The sequence below is a fragment of the Pseudophryne corroboree genome, chromosome 12 (assembly GCF_028390025.1).
Source record: "Pseudophryne corroboree isolate aPseCor3 chromosome 12, aPseCor3.hap2, whole genome shotgun sequence".
NCBI classification, from domain to species: Eukaryota; Metazoa; Chordata; class Amphibia; order Anura; family Myobatrachidae; genus Pseudophryne; species Pseudophryne corroboree.
The window spans coordinates 79,773,005-79,796,016 of NC_086455.1; the positions used below are offsets into that span (position 1 = coordinate 79,773,005).

Below are 23,012 nucleotides of genomic sequence, written 5' to 3' on the forward strand. Positions count from 1 at the left end.
AAAATTCTAAAGAAAAATATTAAGGCAATCTTGTGCCCATACCTAGGTAACAGGTACGTATGTTCATAGTGCGCCATGAACAGATTAGCGTAGGCGGGGGCCAAATTAGACAACATCGCGGTTCCGGCGATTTGAAGAAAATAATCATTTTTATACATAAAGTGGTTGCACGTAAGAACCAATGAGGTCAGTTCCAACACAAACTCAGTGGGGTAATCTTTGCAGGGGCTGTTGGAAAGAAATTGACGTATAACATCCAAACCTAAGTGGTGTGGTATAACGGTATAAAGGGACCCCACATCCATAGTGGCCAGAAGAGTGCCTTCACTAAGATGGGTAAATGTCCGTAGATGTGTGAGGAAATCCCCAGTGTCCTTTAAATAGCTATCAGTTTTTAATACCAAAGGCTGTAGGATACTGTCAATAAAGACAGCAATTGGCTGTAACAGAGTGGGTGCCGCCACCTGTTAGTGGAGGCGATCGCACCTTGTTACTTAAACAGAAGGAAAGCTTTTGGATACACAAACTCAATACAGTGTCACCAAAGGGCCTCAATGAGGCCAACCCCCTTAATATTTTTCTTTAGAATTTTATTTTGCCATAGTGCCATATGCCTTAGAGGACTCGGACGCTCGCATTTGTAAAGCACGGTGTTTTCCTCCGCCTCCTGCTAGCCTGTTGCCCTTCCCCCATGGGAGCCTGCACAGATCATGCAGTAGACAGGGAGGGAATGCAGGTCATGTGCAATACACAAACGCCCACTGTAGTACTATTTTGCTCACTTACAGTACCGTACTGTAGGTTGCATTTAGCGTAAAGAATCGCTCCTGCAGATGTACTTTGATTTATGTGAAACCTGTGTGCATCCTTCCATTGGATGTACTGTATTGGAGAGAAAAAAAAAAATGTTAAAGTGAATGTCACGGGAACACATTAAAAATAAGGTTGGCACTTCCTTCCCATTGGTGTTGGTTTACAGTATGCCGTAGTGTACTCGGACGCTCATGTAATTGCATTTCAAAGGCACAGTATTTTCCATCGTCTCCCCCCTACCCCCATCGCCCTTCCCCCCTGGGGGCCTGCACAGGGAAGGAAATTCAGGTCCTGTGCAATGCACAAACGCTGAAGATCTACAGTACTGTTTTGCTTAGTTGGTAGCGCCAGAATACACTCATTTCATTCACGCTGTTTGGGTGCATTTAGCGTAAAGAATCGCTCCTGCAGATGTACTTTGATTTATGTGAAACCTGTGTGCATCCTTCCATTGACTGTCTTACAATGGAAATAAAATAATACAGTGCATTATTACAGAAAAAAAAAAAAAAAAAAAAAAAGAAAGAAAGCACATCATGTCTCGAACCCTGGACCCCCAGTGAGGGAGGTGGGAGCCTTCACCCCTAGCCCACGACGCCTCATGAGAGATTTCTAATTTCATGTGTGAAAGTACTGCAAACAGCGCCCGGCCCTCGCCCCATTGCTGTTGGTTTATGCCTTAGAGGACTCGGACGCTCGCATTTGTAAAGCACGGTGTTTTCCTCCGCCTCCTGCTAGCCTGTTGCCCTTCCCCCATGGGAGCCTGCACAGATCATGCAGTAGACAGGGAGGGAATGCAGGTCATGTGCAATACACAAACGCCCACTGTAGTACTATTTTGCTCACTTACAGTACCGTACTGTAGGTTGCATTTAGCGTAAAGAATCGCTCCTGCAGATGTACTTTGATTTATGTGAAACCTGTGTGCATCCTTCCATTGGATGTACTGTATTGGAGAGAAAAAAAAAAATGTTAAAGTGAATGTCACGGGAACACATTAAAAATAAGGTTGGCACTTCCTTCCCATTGGTGTTGGTTTACAGTATGCCGTAGTGTACTCGGACGCTCATGTAATTGCATTTCAAAGGCACAGTATTTTCCATCGTCTCCCCCCTACCCCCATCGCCCTTCCCCCCTGGGGGCCTGCACAGGGAAGGAAATTCAGGTCCTGTGCAATGCACAAACGCTGAAGATCTACAGTACTGTTTTGCTTAGTTGGTAGCGCCAGAATACACTCATTTCATTCACGCTGTTTGGGTGCATTTAGCGTAAAGAATCGCTCCTGCAGATGTACTTTGATTTATGTGAAACCTGTGTGCATCCTTCCATTGACTGTCTTACAATGGAAATAAAATAATACAGTGCATTATTACAGAAAAAAAAAAAAAAAAAAAAAAAAGAAAGAAAGCACATCATGTCTCGAACCCTGGACCCCCAGTGAGGGAGGTGGGAGCCTTCACCCCTAGCCCACGACGCCTCATGAGAGATTTCTAATTTCATGTGTGAAAGTACTGCAAACAGCGCCCGGCCCTCGCCCCATTGCTGTTGGTTTATGCCTTAGAGGACTCGGACGCTCGCATTTGTAAAGCACGGTGTTTTCCTCCGCCTCCTGCTAGTCCTCCATTCCCATTATGCATTAGCGAACTCAGACGCTCATATATTTTATATTTTAAAAAGCACGGTGTTTATACATTGTACTGTACATTATTCCTTTTACACAATTACTGTAGTTGCGTCTCCATACACATACAGTACTGTACTCCATACTTTTTCCACCGCTTCCCGTTACGCCTACAGTATTGCCAGAGCTGTAGATCAATCCGCCGCTATACTGTACGATCGAAAGTACTGGATTAGTGGAGCATTAGCCACACAGTGGTGGAGATGTGTAATGCATGATGAGTATCTAGATCGTCTCAACGCGCCTGCCTGTGATTAAACTCAGCTATCGCCTTAGCGTGGCTAAACGCCCGTCTCGGCGGAGAAACAGTCAAGATAAAGTTGGCTACATCTGTAGGTGCAAGGCACCACAATAAGCTGGTTCAGGTGAAACACTGACACCACCTTAGGGAGAGAACTGGGGACGAGTCCGCAGCTCTGCCCTGTCCGAATGGACAAACAGATATGGGCTTTTTTGAGAAAAAACCACCAATTTGACACTCGCCTGGTCCAGGCCAGGTCCAAGAGCATGTTCACTTTTCACGTGAGATGCTTCAAATCCACAGATTTGACTGGTTTTAAACCAATGTGTTTTGAGGAATCCCAGAACTACGTTGAGATCCCACAGTGCCACTGGAGGCACAAAAGGGGGTTGTATATGCAATACTCCCTTGACAAACTTCTGGACTTCAGGAACTGAAGCCAATTCTTTCTGGAAGAAAAATCGACAGGGCCGAAATTTGAACCTTAATGGACCCCAATTTGAGGCCCATAGACACTCCTGTTTGCAGGAAATGCAGGAATCGACCGAGTTGAAATTTCTTCGTGGGGCCTTCCTGGCCTCACACCTCGCAACATATTTTCGCCACATGTGGTGATAATGTTGTGCGGTCACCTCCTTTCTGGCTTTGACCAGGGTAGGAATGACCTCTTCCTGAATGCCTTTTCCCTTAGGATCCGGCGTTCCACCGCCATGCCGTCAAACGCAGTTGCGGTAAGTCTTGGAACAGACATGGTACTTGCTGAAACAAGTCCCTTCTTAGCGGCAGAGGCCATAAGTCCTCTGTGAGCATCTCTTGAAGTTCCGAGTACCAAGTCCTTCTTGGCCAATCCGGAGCCATGAGTATAGTTCTTACTCCTCTACGTCTTATAATTCTCAGTACCTTAGGTATGAAAAGCAGAGGATGGAACACATACACCGACTGGTACACCCACGGTGTTACCAGAACGTCTACAGCTATTGCCTGAGGGTCTCTTGACCTGGCGCAATACCTGTCCCGTTTTTTGTTCAGACGGGACGCCATCATGTCCACCTTTGGTATTTCCCAACGGTTTACAATCATGTGGAAAAAACTTCCCAATGAAGTTTCCACTCTCCCGGGTGGAGGTCGTGCCTGCTGAGGAAGTCTGCTTCCCAGTTTCCATTCCCGGGATGAAACACTGCTGACAGTGCTATCACATGATTTTCCGCCCAGCGAAAAGTCCTTGCAGTTTTTGCCATTGCCCTCCTGCTTCTTGTGTCGCCCTGTCTGTTTACGTGGGCGACTGCCGTGATGTTTTTCCCACTGGATCAATACCGGCTGACCTTGAAGCAGAGGTCTTGCTAAGCTTAGAGCATTATAAATTTACCCTTAGCTCCAGTATATTTATGTGGAGAAAAGTCTCCAGACTTGATCACACTCCCTGGAAATTTTTTCCTTGTGTGACTGCTCCCCAGCCTCTCGGGCTGGGCTCCGTGGTCACCAGTATCCAATCCTGAATGCCGAATCTGCGGCCCTCTAGAAGATGAGCACTCTATAACCACCACAGGAGAGACACCCTTGTCCTTGGATATAGGGTTATCCGCTGATGCATCTGAAGATGCGATCCGGACCATTTGTCCAGCAGATCCCACTGAAAAGTTCTTGCGTGAAATCTGCCGAATGGAATTGCTTCGTAGGAAGCCACCATTTTTTTCAGGACCCTTGTGCAATGATGCACTGTTTTTAGGAGGTTCCTGACTAGCTCGGATAACTCCCTGGCTTTCTCTTCCGGGAGAAACACCTTTTTCTGGACTGTGTCCAGAATCATCCCTAGGCACAGCAGACGTGTCGTCGGGATCAGCTGCGATTTTGGAATATTTAGAATCAACCCGTGCTGTTGTAGCAGTATCCGAGATAGTGCTACTCCGACCTCCAACTGTTCCCTGGACTATGCCCTTATCAGGAGATCGTCCAAGTAAGGGATAATTAAGACGCCTTTTCTTCGAAGAAGAATCATCATTTCGGCCATTACCTTGGTAAAGACCCGGGGTGCCGTGGACAATCCAAACGGCAGCGTCTGAAACTGATAGTGACAGTTCTGCACCACGAACCTGAGGTACCCTTAGTGAGAAGGGCAAATTTGGGACATAGAGGTAAGCATCCCTGATGTCCCGGGACACTATATAGTCCCCTTCTTCCTGGTTCGTTATCACTGCTCTGAGTGACTCCATCTTGATTTGAACCTTTGTAAGTGTTCAAAATTTTTTTAGAATAAGTCTCACCTAGCCTTCTGGCTTCAGTACCACAGTATAGTGTGGAATAATACCCCTTTTCTTGTAGTAGGAGAGGTAATTTAATTATCACCTGCTGGGAATACAGCTTGTGAATTTTTTCCCATACTGCCTCCTTGTCGGAGGGAGACCTTGGTAAAGCAGACTTCAGGAGCCTGCGAAGGGGAAACGTCTCGACATTCCAATCTGTACCCCTGGGATACTACTTGTAGGATCCAGGGGTCCTGTACGGTCTCAGCGCCATGCTGAGAACTTGTCAGAAGCGGTGGAACGCTTCTGTTCCTGGGAATGGGCTGCCTGCTGCAGTCTTCTTCCCTTTCCTCTATCCCTGGGCAGATATGATCTTATAGGGACGAAAGGACTGAGGCTGAAAAGACGGTGTCTTTTTCTGCAGAGATGTGACTTAGGGTAAAAACGGTGGATTTTCCAGCAGTTGCCGTGGCCACCAGGTCCGATGGACCGACCCCAAATAACTCCTCTTCCTTTATACGGCAATACACCTTTGTGCCGTTTGGAATCTGCATCACCTGACCACTGTCGTGTCCATAACATCTTCTGGCAGATATGGACATCGCATTTACTCTTGATGCCAGAGTGCAAATATCCCTCTGTGCATCTCGCATATATAGAAATGCATCCTTTAAATGCTCTATAGTCAATAAAATACTGTCCCTGTCAAGGGTATCAATATTTTTAGTCAGGGAATCCGACCAAGCCACCCCAGCTCTGCACATCCAGGCTGAGGCGATCGCTGGTCGCAGTATAACACCAGTATGTGTGTATATACTTTTTATGATATTTTCCAGCCTCCTGTCAGCTGGTCCTTGAGGACGGCCCTATCTATAGACGGTACCGCCACTTGTTTTGATAAGCGTGTGAGCGCCTTATCCACCCTAAGGGGTGTTTCCCAACGCGCCCTAACTTCTGGCGGGAAAGGGTATACCGCCCCTAATTTTCTATCGGGGGGAACCCACGCATCATCACACACTTTATTTAATTTATCTGATTCAGGAAAAACTACGGTAGTTTTTTCACATCCCACATAATACCCTCTTTTGTGGTACTTGTAGTATCAGAAATATGTAACACCTCCTTCATTGCCTTTAACGTGTGGCCCTAATAAGGAATACGTTTGTTTATTCACCGTCGACACTGGATTCAGTGTCCCTGTCTGTGTCTGTGTCGACCGACTAAAGTAAACGGGCGTTTTAAAAACCCCTGACGGTGTTTTTGAGACGTCTGGACCGGTACTAATTGTTTGTCGGCCGTCTCATGTCGTCAACCGACCTTGCAGCGTGTTGACATTATCACGTAATTCCCTAAATAAGCCATCCATTCCGGTGTCGACTCCCTAGAGAGTGACATCACCATTACAGGCAACTGCTCCGCCTCCTCACCAACATCGTCCTCATACATGTCGACACACACGTACCGACACACAGCACACACACAGGGAATGCTCTGATAGAGGACAGGACCCACTAGCCCTTTGGAGAGACAGAGGGAGAGTTTGCCAGCACACACCAAAAACGCTATAATTATATAGGGACAACCTTATATAAGTGTTTTCCCTTATAGCATCTTTTTTATATATTTCTAACGCCAAATTAGTGCCCCCCCTCTCTGTTTTAACCCTGTTTCTGTAGTGCAGTGCAGGGGAGAGCCTGGGAGCCTTCCCTCCAGCCTTTCTGTGAGGGAAAATGGCGCTGTGTGCTGAGGAGATAGGCCCCGCCCCTTTTTCGGCGGCCTCGTCTCCCGCTCTTAACGGATTCTGGCAGGGGTTAAATATCTCCATATAGCCTCCGGAGGCTATATGTGAGGTATTTTTAGCCAAAATAGGTTTTCATTTGCCTCCCAGGGCGCCCCCCTCCCAGCGCCCTGCACCCTCAGTGACTGCCGTGTGAAGTGTGCTGAGAGGAAAATGGCGCACAGCTGCAGTGCTGTGCGCTACCTTTAGAAGACTGAGGAGTCTTCTGCCGCCGATTCTGGACCTCTTCTTACTTCAGCATCTGCAAGGGGGCCGGCGGCAAGGCTCCGGTGACCATCCAGGCTGTACCTGTGATCGTCCCTCTGGAGCTGATGTCCAGTAGCCAAGAAGCCAATCCATCCTGCACGCAGGTGAGTTCACTTCTTCTCCCCTAAGTCCCTCGTTGCAGTGATCCTGTTGCCAGCAGGACTCACTGTAAAATAAAAAACCTAAGCTAAACTTTTCTAAGCAGCTCTTTAGGAGAGCCACCTAGATTGCACCCTTCTCGGCCGGGCACAAAAATCTAACTGAGGCTTGGAGGAGGGTCATAGGGGGAGGAGCCAGTACACACCACCTGATCGTAAAGCTTTACTTTTTGTGCCCTGTCTCCTGCGGAGCCGCTATTCCCCATGGTCCTTTCAGGAACCCCAGCATCCACTAGGACGATAGAGAAAATGTATTAAACAGGCTACAGCTGTTTCAGGGCTTCTGCCCTTTCCTCAGGCCAAATACATAAAGAGACAAAAAGTATGTTTATGTATTTGGCCTGAGGAAAGGGCAGAAGCCCTGAAACAGCTGTAGCCTGTTTAATACATTTTTTCACTGCATGTGACTGTCTCCAGTGCCGTTCTTCTCTGGACTTACATGATGATTTTCTGAACTGGCACGGAGTAAGTTGTTTTAAGAGTCTGGGAGTGCCGACTGCTTTGCAAGTATACATATACATACATACATACATACATACATACACACACACATATATACACACATATAATATATATACATTTTTGGCCCCTCCTCGATTTCTTCTACTTTTGCCATTTGTTATGGGCCCTACACACTGGCCGATTACACTGAAAGATATGAACAATCTCGTTCATTAATGAAAGAGATATCGTTCAGATCTTTCAGTGTGTATGCACCAACGATTAACGATGTGCGGCCGCGCGCTCGTTCATCGTTGTTGCCAGCTCATTTAAACATGCAAGTCAATATGGACAATTTCGTCCATATATGCATGCAGGGCTATAAGGCCGGGTGACTGTCCCTGTCACCCTCCCCCCCTCCCCTGGGTTGCCCGTCAGCCGTATCGGCCGTCGGCACCTCAGCAAATGTGTAGGGCCCTTTACACTTGTTTTATATCTTCAAACAAAATTAGATTTGTAGATGAGCCGCTTTAGCAGCTGTTTTTACGCACCCACAGGCAGAACTACTATATCTGCAGGGGTTGTATCTGCTCCAGGGCCCACAGCTGAACTCGTGCCTGTAGCAGCTGCGGCTTCAACTATTGTAGTTTCACCTCTGAGAAACAGAAAGTGTGTCAGGGAGCTGGGGTACTGTACTGGAATACAGTGCTCTTCTGAGCATGCCTGGGGCTGGCACATGCGCATTTCACAGCCCAAACAGGGACATAACTACAGATGCATTGACTGAGAAGGCCACCTGGACCAGACTTGCTCCCCTCTACTCCTAAACAGGGTCCGACAATGACATATTACGCCACTGTATATGCTTGTTCATGCACAAATACCACAATATTCTAATACAGTACCTGCTCCACTCATTACAAACTGCAGGGATGTTTCATAGCTGTATTATATTCAGAATTAAGAGGGTACCAGGTGTTTCTTTTCTTAGCATCAGGGAATAAAACCTTATACAACCATACTATAATTAATGTCACTTGTGATACAGTAGTGGATTTGAAGGAAAGTCTATAATTTCGGAGCAATTGAATTCAACCCCTGCGTATTCAATTGCGGGACGATTTCGCCCAGTTTTAAAGGCATTTTGGCCAATGCCTTTCCACACTATGTTTTTCATGACAAGGCATTGGCGAAAAATGCCACGAAAACGGCCACTGTTTCCACCGGCACAGGTGCAAAAACACGTAGATTCGCCAAACCACATGTTTTTTGTTCCTTTAAACTTTGTCACCTAGGTGTAAAAAACGGCTCTGCTATTGAATAGAGCGAATACCCATTCGCCTTTAAAAAATTGTGAAAAGTGCCATTTTTTGTTTTATTTGATCCCCCCCCCCCCCCCTCCCCAAATATGCTCATACCGTATATTTGTACCTCCATCACTAAGAACTGGAGAGTCAAAAGCAGACACACCATCCCCTATCGTTTTATTCTCACTGTTCAATTCACAGCCCTAACTGTAATCCACTCCTAAGCCACAAATCCATGTTTTTAAAGTGGTCACAAACAGGGGCAAAACCACGGAACAATGACGTTCTACCTAATCATTGTAGGGAGTGTAACACAGGAAAGCGAATGAGCAGACGTCTACAAACAGAACCACCACACAGCAATTTGATTGCATTGCTCCAGTTAGCTAAATTCCCATTAAATGATACACATCTTTCTATATAGTGCAAAATGTGTTCTTTTCATACAAGTGAATCTTTATTAGACTAACACAAGAGTATCTTCCCAGCTGACCTACTTTTAGCTTATCTTCCTACTCACACTTTATCCAAGCGAATTCTACTGCTGATCTTAAAGTAGCAGTAATAAATCCGCAATAAATCTGCAACAAAAGGAAACAAATACTGCAATCGGGAAGAAGAGAAACCTTGTACAAATGAGTTTGTTTGTGTGCAGTATGAATTTTGGGTATAAGAAAGGCTTGTACAGAGGGCCAAGAGACAAATAATTAGCATGAAAAAAAAAATCTGAAATATTTCTTTGATCCTTACAATTTTTAACCCTAATTTGTGACACTCCAGCTGTTGTGGAAGCCCCAGTATAATCCACCAGCCACTGGCACTCTGAGTTCTGTAGCATATTCCTCTTATTGAGACCATAACGCATGCTAATATTTCAGGTCATTGCCATCAGCTGGGTCAGATGTGTCAATCATGCATAAATAAATTAGTCACATTATTTGGTGGCTTTTATACACACACTGCAAACCCACTCCAAGGCCTGACCAAGCAAGCGCTAAAACAGTCCTGGCCAACCTGTGACTCTCCAGCTGTTGTGCAACTACTAGTCCCAGCATGCCCTGCCAGAGTTTTAGAATTCCCTAATAACAAAACTGTGGCAGGGTATGCTGGGTCTTGTAATTTTACAACAGCTGGAGAGCCACAGGTTGGCCAGGCCTGCGCTAAACATAGTGTAAACCACTAGTGGGCTTATCACTAAAAGAAGGGCTTAATGTGTGGCCTTAATGTGTGCACCACACATTAAGCCCTTCTTTTAGTGATAAGCCCACTAGTGGTTTACACTAATAACTCCTAGAGAAAACATTGTAACTCACCTTAGGGGCGCACCTCCAACTCAGCTTTAATTAATTCTGGGCTTCTCTTAGCCCTGATTAGAGTTTCTTTCATTGGTTGGTTCTGTATAATTACATTAGATAAATTCTTCTGACCTGTGCATTGTCTTTTGGACTTCTGTCCTTTCCCCAAAATACCTGCGCTAAACATAGTTGCTAACACATGGGCATCCATTGAGGGCCAGAAGTAGTAAAATGGGATTTCTTTACACAGTTTTAGCATTCCCTAATAGCAAAACTGCAGCAGGGCATGCTGGGACTTTTAGTTTCACAACAGGTGGAGAGCCACGGGTTGGCCAGGCCTGCTTTACATCATAGTTCACCCTTTTACGCCTTTAAAACCACTCTTATTTTATAGGACAACAAGTTTTTTCCTAAAATTCTACTCATATTTAGACTAATTTATGGCAATAACTAATGTAATTTAACTACAATAAATCCAAAATACATTAACTCACTCTGATAATGCACTAAAAACTTAACTGGGAGGCTGGTAGTGCAACACCATTTGTCAAATTAAAACAATTGTTACTGTAAATCCGTTGCATTAACCTATAAACTTGCAATGGTTGTGCATAACAAATAGCCACATTGGCGCAAGACCAAAACTATCTGGAATGCTAAGTACATTTAAGGGTGCATACTTCTCTCCAGCCTTTAGAGGGATTCAGTACGATATGCCAGCGCTTGGGATCTCGCAGTGAGGAGACAGACGCTAGGATCCAGAATGTTAAAATGCCGACAGGGGTGAGTTGGGGCTGTTCAACCCTCTCCCCATCCCTCCGGTGGTGCCTAAACCTAACCTGCCCTCCCAACAGCCTAAACCTAACGTCCCCAGGGGTGCGGCGAAACTAGCCCCCTCACCAGCCCTAAAACTAACCCAGGTGGTATACTTGCTATGGTCTGGATGCTGACTGTCGGGATTCCAATATCGGTATCCTGACCATTTAGGAAATGCGGCGCTGGCATTGTGACGGGATTCCCAACAAGCCCTGTTCAAAAAGTGCAAGCGGCACCAAAGTCCCAACTTCTGTGCCTTAAAATACAATTTTTACTAATAAGCCTTTTATAAAATTATCCTAAAACGCTACTCACGTTAATATAATTTATGGCATGTTAACGATTTATTAATTGACTTTCATGCTTTTTTTTTCATTGGTCACTCTGCACCAGAAATGTTATTTCTGCAAAACTGCATCAAAAAGTTGCAATTTTAAGTATACAATAAAAATACTGATGCGGTCAGTGTGCCAAGGCTACAGCAGAGTGGGCTGGGGAGAGGCTGCTGATGGCTGACAAGTAAGTAGGGGGAAGGGTGGGCGCCGGCCCAGGTAATTATTACCTACCCCCCCCCCCCCCCACCCCAGCAAACTAGTTACCTGCATTGGACAGGATTTACCTGTGCCAGGAGACGTTTACCTCCAATAGCTTTTCCATATAAAGCATGAGTAAGCCTATTTAACAATGATTGCGGTGGTGTCAGCACTTGTACAAAACGTGGTCTATTATCACGATATCTTTTTGACAATTTCGTCAATTAAAAAAAAATACAAAATTATCCTCATCAAATATTGGAGAGCGATAAAATGGAGAAGTTGCTCTTATAGTACCCAATAATCATCTGTCCTCTTTATAGCACAGCCTGTAAAATGAGCAGTAGAAGCAAAGTGGTTGGTATGGGCATTTAGAGTGTGCACAGTAATTTTCTTTTTTTTTTTCTGTGTGGCATTACAAGTCTCAGCATGGTAGCACCTCTTATTATGTTTAGAATTAGGGTGTGCAGTCCAGCACCCTGCTTTATCGCTTTCAAAGATTTGATAAATCTCCCCCCAAAGTGTTGTTGATTGTTACTATTTACAATTAATATCTTGTTTACAATTTATACTTTCTATGAATGGAGCTTTAAAGCCCTATTCTGGACTTACAGTTCCCCTGCACAGGTGCAAACTGGCTAGCCAGGTCAATCATGCCCCCATCTATCCACGCATATTAATACATAGGCCCGTTAGTCTGTAGTAAAATCATACCTGCCTACTCTCCCGGAGTGGCCACTCCCAGCCCCCCGCATCCCCCTTCCAGGAGACTGGACAAGTCTCTTGGATCCCGCCTCCACCGGCCGCACACCAACACCCCCCCCCCCCCTTCCCCGGGCGGAGGGTGCCATCACAAAGTCGGTGAGTATGTAGTAAATAGATTTAGCATAGCGTTATTTTTCCATGTATCAGTAAAGAGTATTGGTTCTTCATTGTATGTAGTAGTCTCTCCTGTCAGTTAAAAGGGGATACGGTCCTTAGGTCGACACTCAATAGGTTGACCACTATTGGTCGACATGCATTAGGTCAACACTTGGAAAGGGTCAACATAAGCATTAGGTCGACATGACTATGGTCGACACATGAAAAGGTCGACATGAGTTCACTTTTTCCTACATTTTAACTTTTTTTACTTTACGATCCACGTGGACTACAATTGGGAATAGTAACATGTGCCGAGCGCAGCGGTAGCGGAGCGAGGCACCTTGCCCGAATGCGAGGTGAAACGGTGCACTAATTGGGGTTCCCGGTCACTTTTACGAACAAAGCAGAACAAAAACAAAAACACACCTCATGTTGACCTGCGGACCATGTCGACCATTTCAGGGTGTCGAACTAATGAGTGTCAACCTTAATAGGGTCAATCCAACAAACCAATTCCCTTAAAAGCTGCCAAAGTTAAAATAGTCATTTTCCACTAAAACTGACCACTGTGCAGGATTGTGGGAAGGATAACAAAAAGCCCAAAATAGTGTGATATAAGTCCACAGGCAGATCTGTCTCAGGGAACTTTGCCATAATGAAGGTAAAAAAAAAAAAAAAGGTACATGCAATTAAATCTTGCTCTACATTTTTCAGAGTGTTCTTCTAAAGGGACAGGGTGACAATCCTAGAACCAGCTGATTTCTACTCCGCTACCATCACATGCATCACTAAGTTGGATTCACTTCCCTTAGTAAACCAGGTGCCTTTTGCTGTCCTACTTTCTCTTGAAACATAGACTTCAGCAATAAAGCACGTGCTTTCTATGCTATAAATATAATTTCAGAAATTGCTAGCCCTGGGAAATAAAAGCTATATAAGTCTTATAAATATTTTAATTCAATGTAAGCCTTTCAGCTATATAGAGAGAATTAAAGCTAACTGACTGAGCAGAGTAATCAGTGGGAGAAAAGAACATTAAACTTATAAGTGAAGATACTCTACAGATCTATTAGGAGAGTCCAGTATGTTAAAGCATACTTGTCTACTCTCCCGAAATGTCCTGGAGGCTCCTGAATTGTGCAGAGTTCTCCTGCACTCCCTAAAGAGTAGACCAGTCTCCTGAATCCTACTCACTTACCCAGTGAAATGGGCAATCTAGGGTCTTGATGACATGATTCGTGTTATGGCAATATGCAGCAGGGTGAGGAGCAACAATGACGAGGTTCACAGCACTGCCAACATGGACCTCCTCCTCCGGTATCTTTTGCAGGGGTCAATAAAAAGTCCATTTACAAACTGTACACAGTCGAAACTGGTTTGGTCACAAAATCTCAGACTACACTTTATGAAGGTGATGGGTGGGATAGCAGGACAGTTCAAGGAAAACAAGACTGTTGGGAAATATTCTTACCTACTTTGTAGGTGTTCATGTTCTTTGTGGAATTATGTGGTTCCTTTTTGATTTGCCACAGCCAGCACTTGTGAAATTCCTTTGATATTTTGCTCATTATTTTGTATTTTAATATGGGTGCACTAATATGTTAAAAGCGCAAATTTGAGCACAGCATAATATAAAGAATAATGTTCTTCGTATTACAGCGGACTGTCTGCGTGGCTTCTGAAATTGCTCCTGATCACTGACTGCATTATGCATATAGCTGCTGGTGATATTACGCTCTGCAATGAATCATCTTCGCCAGGCTGCTGACCGCTCCTCTGACTCGCAGAGCATTGGCATTCTGCTTTTACCATCCTGCCAGAATGATCAACAGGACCATATGGTGTTTAGAAAAATCATACTTTCCATCAATGTTCGCTTGAGACTACAGATACACAGGCAGACAGCTACAATACACATTTATTATTATTCTACTGCAAACTAGCGTAAAGAGAATCTATCATGATCATAAAATTGTGTACCAACTATTATATAGTGTTGTCACATACTGAAAGCTCAAATTTCTTTTTTTGTCGAAGAAACCCAGAGCACTTCACTGTCATGAAGCTTAGTAGGAATATAAAAAACACTATAGCGATGTGTCCTCACTTGCTGCTAGTCCATATGCTACATGCTATGGGACGCCAACACAACTGAAAGGCTCCCAGAGGAGTAGCATCCATATTTTTCTTTCAATTTTGCATCTTAGTCACAATCACCCCCCCACCATCGCATCACTGCCCCCTTCAGGTCACACCAGTTCCCGACGCCTCCAACCGCCAGAACAGTCCCAAAATCACCCTCCAACACCACCACAATATGCTGCCTATTGCCTCCTTCCCTCTGCCAGTAACCTGGGGTCTCATGCAGTAAAGCCTACTGTGGTGCCCCCAGCAAGTGGCACCCCTAGGCACGAGCCTCACGTCATACTTGGAGACTGCTGATTTTTCTGTTAGTCCCCCACACCCACAGAAAAGTAGGCAAGTCTATCGCATCCCACCAACAGCCTAGTGATGTGGGCAGGATAGGGAGAAACTCACTGATATTGAGGTGTTGGGTGGAGGGGGTGGGGCTAAGTGACGCGGATCACGGCATTAAGCCCTGACCCATACCCAGAGACCCGCGAATCACTGCAGTTTTCTTGGGTTGGGGGCAGGGCCTAATGATATGTAAGCCCCGCCCACGGAAGCCTTCCGGCAGCGTCTCCTCTCCAGGCTTCTGCCGGAGAAGTGACGATCAATTTTATGCAAGTATGCCTCACGTGCCTAGTGGGAAATCCACCACTGCTCACAGTGTTTTTAGAGACACTGGTCTGCAACTTAAATGGTACAGGAATTGGCTTTAAGCACGTCCAAATGATAAGCCATGACCACTCTTTTTACACAGATTAGGGGCTATATTCAGTAAGAGTTGGAAACTGCCGTCTTGTCGGAAATTGTGTACCAACTATTATATAGACAGGTTTTGGCCCCCTTTCCGACAAACTCAATCCTACTTGAAAACAAGTCGGATTTAGGTGAGGAGACAGGGAGCGGTGCGGCGGGCTACGGGGATGATAGTACCTGCAGTGCCTGCAGTGCCTCCTCCGCAATGATCACTCCCGCTGCCAGCTCCGGCCGCCGCTGGATGCTCCCCCGCTGGCCGCCGCACACTGCTCCCCCCGCTGGCCGCCGCAAAATGCTCCCCCCGCCAGCCGCCGCACACTGCTCCCCCCGCCGTTGCGGTCAGCGCACCCGGCAGCCGCTGACAACAGCGGCAGGACAGGACACAGGGAACGGTCAAATCAGACAGTCGGATTTGGCCGTTCTTTGAATAGGAGTTGTCGGATCTAAGTGCATGTCGGAATGGACCCGACTCTTATTGAATATACCCCTCAGTCTTCGTCGCACACAGATGTACAAATTTCGCACATCAAATTAATTAGTGTATGCTTGCAAAGTAGTTTTGTCACTCTCAGTTGTTTATATATGCGAATACAACACACTTTTTGAGTGAAAACAATGCCCAGCCTGGCACGCCGATAGAGGTGAATGAAGAAACACTAAGATAGAACACAACTGTACAGGGCCGCCATCAGGGGGGACTGCAGGAACTGGAGTCCCAAGCCAGGACTATCAGACAAGGAGTGGGAAGGGCCTGCTCCTACTAAAAAAAGTGAGAGGAAAGCCCGCTTCTACCACCCACTCACTAGTACAGCCATGTAATATAGTGAGAGAGGGACTCGCACCTACCACAGAGCAATCAAGTTCTTTTTTTAATTTTTTTTGTCATGCCGCTGAAAGTGAGAGGAGCAGCGGTGTGTGAGAACGAAGCAGCCAGAGCAGAAGAGGGTAATGGTAAGTGTAATGTTATGTGAATGAGGGGGCTGGCTGGGGCGGTATAGACTGCAGGGCTGGAGAGATAGTAGGGGGGCTGGATTGTGAGACAGAAAAGGGACTGGCTGGAGAGACAGAAGGGGAGCTGGCGCTAGAGAGAGAGAGGGCTGGAGCTAGAGAGACAGAACGGGGGTGGCTGGTGAGACAGAAGTGGATCTGTAGATAGAGACACAGAAAGGGGCTGACAGATGTGTAACGTTCAGTCAATTTCATCTTCCAGCCTTATTTGTTTTGACATTCTGCACTGCATTTGCAAATTCCTCATTTCACAGAAATTATAGTGTAGAAATAAAGCTTGGATCACGACAGTGTCCATACATTCTGCTCTGTGGAATGGTTTGAATTCCAGGCGGAAAGCAATGACCGCGAGAATTCTGTGCGGAACACGTAAGGCCACATTCCACTGGAGAGATGTGCAAACTTCCACAGCTACATGTGGCATGACGAGACTGTTAAAAGGAACAATTAGAAAACTTTCACAGAATGCTGTTACGCACATCATGGTGGTAACATGTAGTGGTTAACGGTTCAACATAAAATAAAGAATCTCATCCCATTTGTGACAAATCATCAATCTTGATAACAAATTGCTGTAGAAAAGAAACCAGCCATTAGTAAAGGAATGAGACAAGTTCACTTGAGCACAACACACTGTTTTCATATGTATATTACTTTCTTGCAGCTAAATTATGAAAAGAGAATTCAACATTTTCTTTATTAATTTCCCACAATTTCCAACATATTGTTAAGAACTTTAGCAAAAACAAGTATACGATTGATTGGAGATTTCAGCTGACATATAGCAAATTTACAAAGCTCCAATAAATGAGCAAACTATTGGAAGTAAAATGCATCTTATACCCCTTTCACACCGCAAAAATAACCTGGTATTGACACAGCATATTGCCGGGTCGACACGGGTCAGTGTGCGATGTAAAAGGGACCTTGGAGAATTCCCAGGTCGCCTGACCCGGTAATTCAACCTAGTGTAATAAGAAGGGTTATTCCCGGATTGAACACCGGGTCAGTGGGAGCGTAAACAGGTTACCGAGTCGATGCAAGCCGGGACCTGTTTACTACATAGGGTGAGGCAGCGTGGAGATGAGCTCATCTCCCAGCGCCGCCTCCGCCCCCCTGCCAGCTCCGCACCCCCGCCACTATGGCACCCGGTCTGGAATATTGTCAGGTCGAGAAGCCAGCGCTGAGGCTCCAATGCCGGATCCCACCAGGGAAGCACCCGTTTCCAATTCCCGGGTGGGTCCGGCATTGGAGATGTGAAAGGGGATTTAAGTGAGCAGTTTTTGAGATACTCAATAGCCGAGCAGACATTTCAGTTGAATTAATAGCACTAAAACAGGCACTTTTGGAAGCATATCAAATATATTTAATATTAGACCAAAAACAGAAGTGGGATGGAAAGAGATGGGACACTCCATGGATACCACAGTAGTCCCATTAGATTTCAATTAGGAAAATTAATTGAAACAAGTCATTTATTTTCTGAAGTATGGACTTTTGAAATAAATGTACTTGGATTGAGTTATATAAAATGAACAAAAAGTTACAAAATACAACAATATAGCTATGACAAAGAACATAGATGCTAAGTACAAATACAAAGATTAGTAAAAAAAAAAAAAAAACCTCAAAATATTAACACCAAGAACATACCAAAAAAATTTTTACAAAAAAATCTGTACTGTACATAGAACTTTTGCATGGTTGATATACACCCCAATTTTTTTTTTTTTTAATCTTACATTATTATTTCCTTGATTGACAAAAGGTAGCAGTCTTGCTGTGCAGTGACAAAAGGTGGGAGGGTGGATTATTGCTCATTTTCTATAAGAAACAGGAAATTAAATTCTCAAAAAAAGTATTAGTCTAAAGATACAAGATCTATAATACAAGTTATGCCTCCCATATCCGGAATTCTGAAATCCGAAATGTTTTGAAAGTGACTAAGATAGCGATACCTTTGCTTTCTAATGGTTCAATGTGTACAAACTGTGTTTTATGCACAAAAATAAGAATTTACTTACCGATAATTCTATTTCTCATAGTCCGTAGTGGATGCTGGGACTCCGTAAGGACCATGGGGAATAGCGGCTCCGCAGGAGACTGGGCACAAAAGTAAAAGCTTGAACTAGCTGGTGTGCACTGGCTCCTCCCCCTATGACCCTCCTCCAAGCCTCAGTTAGGATACTGTGCCCGGACGAGCGTACATAATAAGGAAGGATATTGAATCCCGGGTAAGACTCATACCAGCCACACCAATCACACCGTACAACCTGTGATCTGAACCCAGTTAACAGTATGATAAACGAAGGAGCCTCTGAAAAGATGGCTCACAACAATAATAACCCGAATTTTGTAACAATAACTATATACAAGTATTGCAGACAATCCGCACTTGGGATGGGCGCCCAGCATCCACTACGGACTATGAGAAATAGAATTATCGGTAAGTAAATTCTTATTTTCTCTAACGTCCTAAGTGGATGCTGGGACTCCGTAAGGACCATGGGGATTATACCAAAGCTCCCAAACGGGCGGGAGAGTGCGGATGACTCTGCAGCACCGAATGCTCCAGGTCCTCCTCAGCCAGGGTATCAAATTTGTAGAATTTAGCAAACGTGTTTGCCCCTGACCAAGTAGCTGCTCGGCAAAGTTGTAAAGCCGAGACCCCTCGGGCAGCCGCCCAAGATGAGCCCACCTTCCTTGTGGAATGGGCTTTTACAGATTTTGGCTGTGGCAGGCCTGCCACAGAATGCGCAAGCTGAATTGTACTACAAATCCAACGAGCAATCGTCTGCTTAGAAGCAGGAGCATCCAGCTTGTTGGGTGCATACAGGATAAACAGCGAGTCAGATTTCCTGACTCCAGCCGTCCTGGAAATATATATTTTGAGGGCCCTGACTACGTCCAGTAACTTGGAGTCCTCCAAGTCCCCAGTAGCCGCAGGCACCACAATAGGCTGGTTCACGTGAAACGCTGAAACCACCTTTGGGAGAAATTGAGGACGAGTCCTCAATTCTGCCCTATCCGTGTGAAAAATCAGGTAAGGGCTTTTATAAGATAAAGCCGCCAATTCTGAGACACGCCTGGCTGAAGCTAGGGCTAACAGCATTACCACCTTCCATGTGAGATATTTTAATTCCACAGTGGTGAGTGGTTCAAACCAATGTGATTTTAGGAACCCCAAAACCACATTGAGATCCCAAGGTGCCACCGGGGGCACAAAAGGAGGCTGTATATGCAGTACCCCTTTGACAAACGTCTGGACTTCAGGCACTGAAGCCAGTTCTTTTTGGAAGAAAATCGACAGGGCCGAAATTTGAACCTTAATGGACCCTAATTTTAGGCCCATAGACAGTCCTGTTTGCAGGAAATGTAGGAAGCGACCCAGTTGAAATTCCTCTGTAGGGGCCTCTTTGGCCTCACACCACGCAACATATTTTCGCCAATGCGGTGATAATGTTTTGCGGTTACATCCTTCCTGGCCTTTATCAGGGTAGGGATGACTTCTTCTGGAATGCCTTTTTCCTTCAGGATCCGGTGTTCAACCGCCATGCCGTCAAACGCAGCCGCGGTAAGTCTTGGAACAGACAAGGTCCCTGCTGGAGCAGGTCCTTTCTTAGAGGTAGAGGCCACGGGTCCTCCGTGAGCATCTCTTGAAGTTCCGGGTACCAAGTCCTTCTTGGCCAATCCGGAACCACGAGTATAGTTCTTACTCCTCTCCTTTTTATGATTCTCAGTACTTTTGGTATGAGAGGCAGAGGAGGGAACACATACACTGACTGGTACACCCATGGTGTTACCAGAGCGTCCACCGCTATTGCCTGAGGGTCCCTTGACCTGGCGCAATATCTGTCTAGTTTTTTGTTGAGACGGGACGCCATCATGTCCACCTTTGGTTTTTCCCAACGGTTTACCATCTCTTGGAAGACTTCTGGATGAAGTCCCCACTCCCCCGGGTGAAGGTCGTGTCTGCTGAGGAAGTCCGCTTCCCAGTTGTCCACTCCCGGAATGAACACTGCTGACAGTGCTATCACATGATTCTCCGCCCAGCGAAGAATCCTTGCAGCTTCTGCCATCGCCCTCCTGCTTCTCGTGCCGCCCTGTCTGTTTACGTGGGCGACTGACGTGATGTTGTCCGATTGGATCAATACCGCCTGACCCTGAAGCAGGGGTTTTGCTTGACTTAGGGCATTGTAAATGGCCCTTAGTTCCAGAATGTTTATATGAAGAGATGTTTCCATGCTTGACCACAAGCCCTGGAAATTTTGTCCCTGTGTGACTGCTCCCCAGCCTCTCAGGCTGGCGTCTGTGGTCACCAGGATCCAATCCTGAATGCCGAATCTGCGGCCCTCTAGTAGATGAGCACTCTGCAGCCACCACAGAAGAGACACCCTTGTCCTTGGCGACAGGGTTATCCGCTGATGCATCTGAAGATGCGATCCGGACCATTTGTCCAGAAGATCCCACTGAAACGTTCTTGCATGGAATCTTCCAAATGGAATCGCTTCGTAAGAAGCCACCATTTTTCCCAGGACCCTCGTGCACTGATGCACTGACACCTGGCCTGGTTTTAGGAGATTCCTGACTAGCTCGGATAACTCCCTGGCCTTCTCCTCTGGGATAAACACCTTTTTCTGGACTGTGTCCAGAATCATTCCTAGGAACAGGAGACGTGTCGTTGGAATCAGCTGCGATTTTGGAATATTTAGGATCCACCCGTGCTGACGTAACACTAACTGAGATAGTGCTACTCCGACTTCTAACTGTTCCCTGGACCTTGCCCTTATCAGGAGATCGTCCAAGTAAGGGATAATTAAAACGCCTTTTCTTCGAAGAAGAATCATCATTTCGGCCATTACCTTGGTAAAGACCCGAGGTGCCGTGGACAACCCAAACGGCAGCGTCTGAAACTGATAATGACAGTTTTGTACTACAAACCTGAGGTACCCTTGGTGAGAAGGGTAGATTGGGACGTGGAGATAAGCATCTTTGATGTCCAGAGACACCATATAGTCCCCTACTTCCAGGTTTGCTATCACTGCTCTGAGTGACTCCATCTTGAATTTGAACCTCTTTATGTAAGTGTTCAAGGATTTTAGATTTAAAATTGGTCTCACCGAGCCGTCCGGCTTCGGTACCACAAACAGCGTGGAATAATACCCCTTTCCCTGTTGTAGGAGAGGTACCTTGATTATCACCTGCTGGGAATACAGCTTGTGAATGGCTTCCAAAACTGCCTCCCTGTCGGAGGGAGACTTTGGTAGAGCAGACTTCAGGAACCGGCGAGGGGGAGACGTCTCGAATTCCAGTTTGTACCCCTGTGATACTACCTGCAGAATCCAGGGGTCCACTTGCGAGTGAGCCCACTGCGCGTTGAAATTTTTGAGACAAGCCCCCACCGTGTCCGAGTCCGCTTGTAAAGCCCCAGCGTCATGCTGAAGACTTGGCAGAAGCAGAGGAGGGCTTCTGCTCCTGGGAAGAGGCTGCCTGGTGCAGTCTTTTCCCTCTTCCTCTGCCCCGGGGCAGAAATGAGTGGCCTTTTGCCCGCCTGTACTTATGGGAACGAAAGGACTGAGTTTGAAAAGACTGTGTCTTTTTCTGCTGAGAGGTGACCTGGGGTAAAAAGGTGGACTTTCCGGCCGTTGCCGTGGCCACCAGGTCCGATAGACCGGCCCCAAATAACTCCTCTCCTTTAAACGTCAATACTTCCATATGTCGTTTGGAATCCGCATCCCCTGACCACTGTCGCGTCCATAACGCTCTTCTGGCAGAAATGGACATAGCACTCACTCTTGATGCCAGGGTGCAAATATCCCTCTGTGCATCACGCATAGTAATGCATCCTTCAAATGCTCTATAGTTAGTAATATACTGTCCCTATCCAGGGTATCAATATTTTCAGTCAGGGAATCCGACCACGCCACTCCAGCACTGCACATCCAGGCTGATGCGATTGCTGGTCGCAGTATAACACCAGTATGTGTGTATATACCCTTCAGGATATTTTCCAGCCTTCTATCCGCTGGTTCTTTGAGGGCGGCCGTATCAGGAGACGGTAACGCTACTTGTTTAGATAAACGTGTGAGCGCTTTATCTACTTTAGGGGGTGTTTCCCAACGCGCCCTAACCTCTGGCGGGAAAGGGTATAGTGCCAATAATTTATTAGAAATTAGCACTTTTTTATCGGGGGAAACCCACGCTTTATCACACACCTCATTTAATTCATCTGACTCAGGAAAAGCTACTGGTAGTTTTTTCACTCCCCACATAATACCCTTCTTTGTGGTACTTGTAGTGTCAGAAATGTTCAATGCCTCCTTCATTGCCGTGATCATGTAACGTGTGGCCCTACTGGACATTACGTTTGTCTCCTCACCGTCGACACTGGACTCAGTATCCGTGTCTGGGTCTGTGTCGACCCACTGAGGTAACGGGCGTTTTATCGCCCCTGACGGTGTCTGAGATGCCTGGACAGGCACTAATTGATTTGTCGGCTGTCTCATGTCGTCAACAGTTTTTTGTAAAGTGCTGACATTGTCACGTAGTTCTTTAAATACAACCATCCAGTCAGGTGTCGACTCCCTAGGGGGTGACATCACTAATACAGGCAATTGCTCTGCTTCCACATCATTTTCCTCCTCATACATGTCGACACAATTGTACCAACACCCAGCACACACACAGG

The 23,012-nt window shown here is 45.9% G+C and overlaps 1 protein-coding gene and 1 long non-coding RNA gene across 4 annotated transcripts in view; one reads left to right on the forward strand and one right to left on the reverse strand.

The window, feature by feature from the left end:
- Window positions 1–23,012, reverse strand: part of RGS6 (regulator of G protein signaling 6) — an 802,086-nt gene that overhangs the window by 564,682 nt on the left and 214,392 nt on the right. The window lies entirely within an intron of this gene.
- The window catches only part of LOC134980734 (uncharacterized), a 352,652-nt gene that overhangs the window by 54,469 nt on the left and 275,171 nt on the right, over window positions 1–23,012 (forward strand). The window lies entirely within an intron of this gene.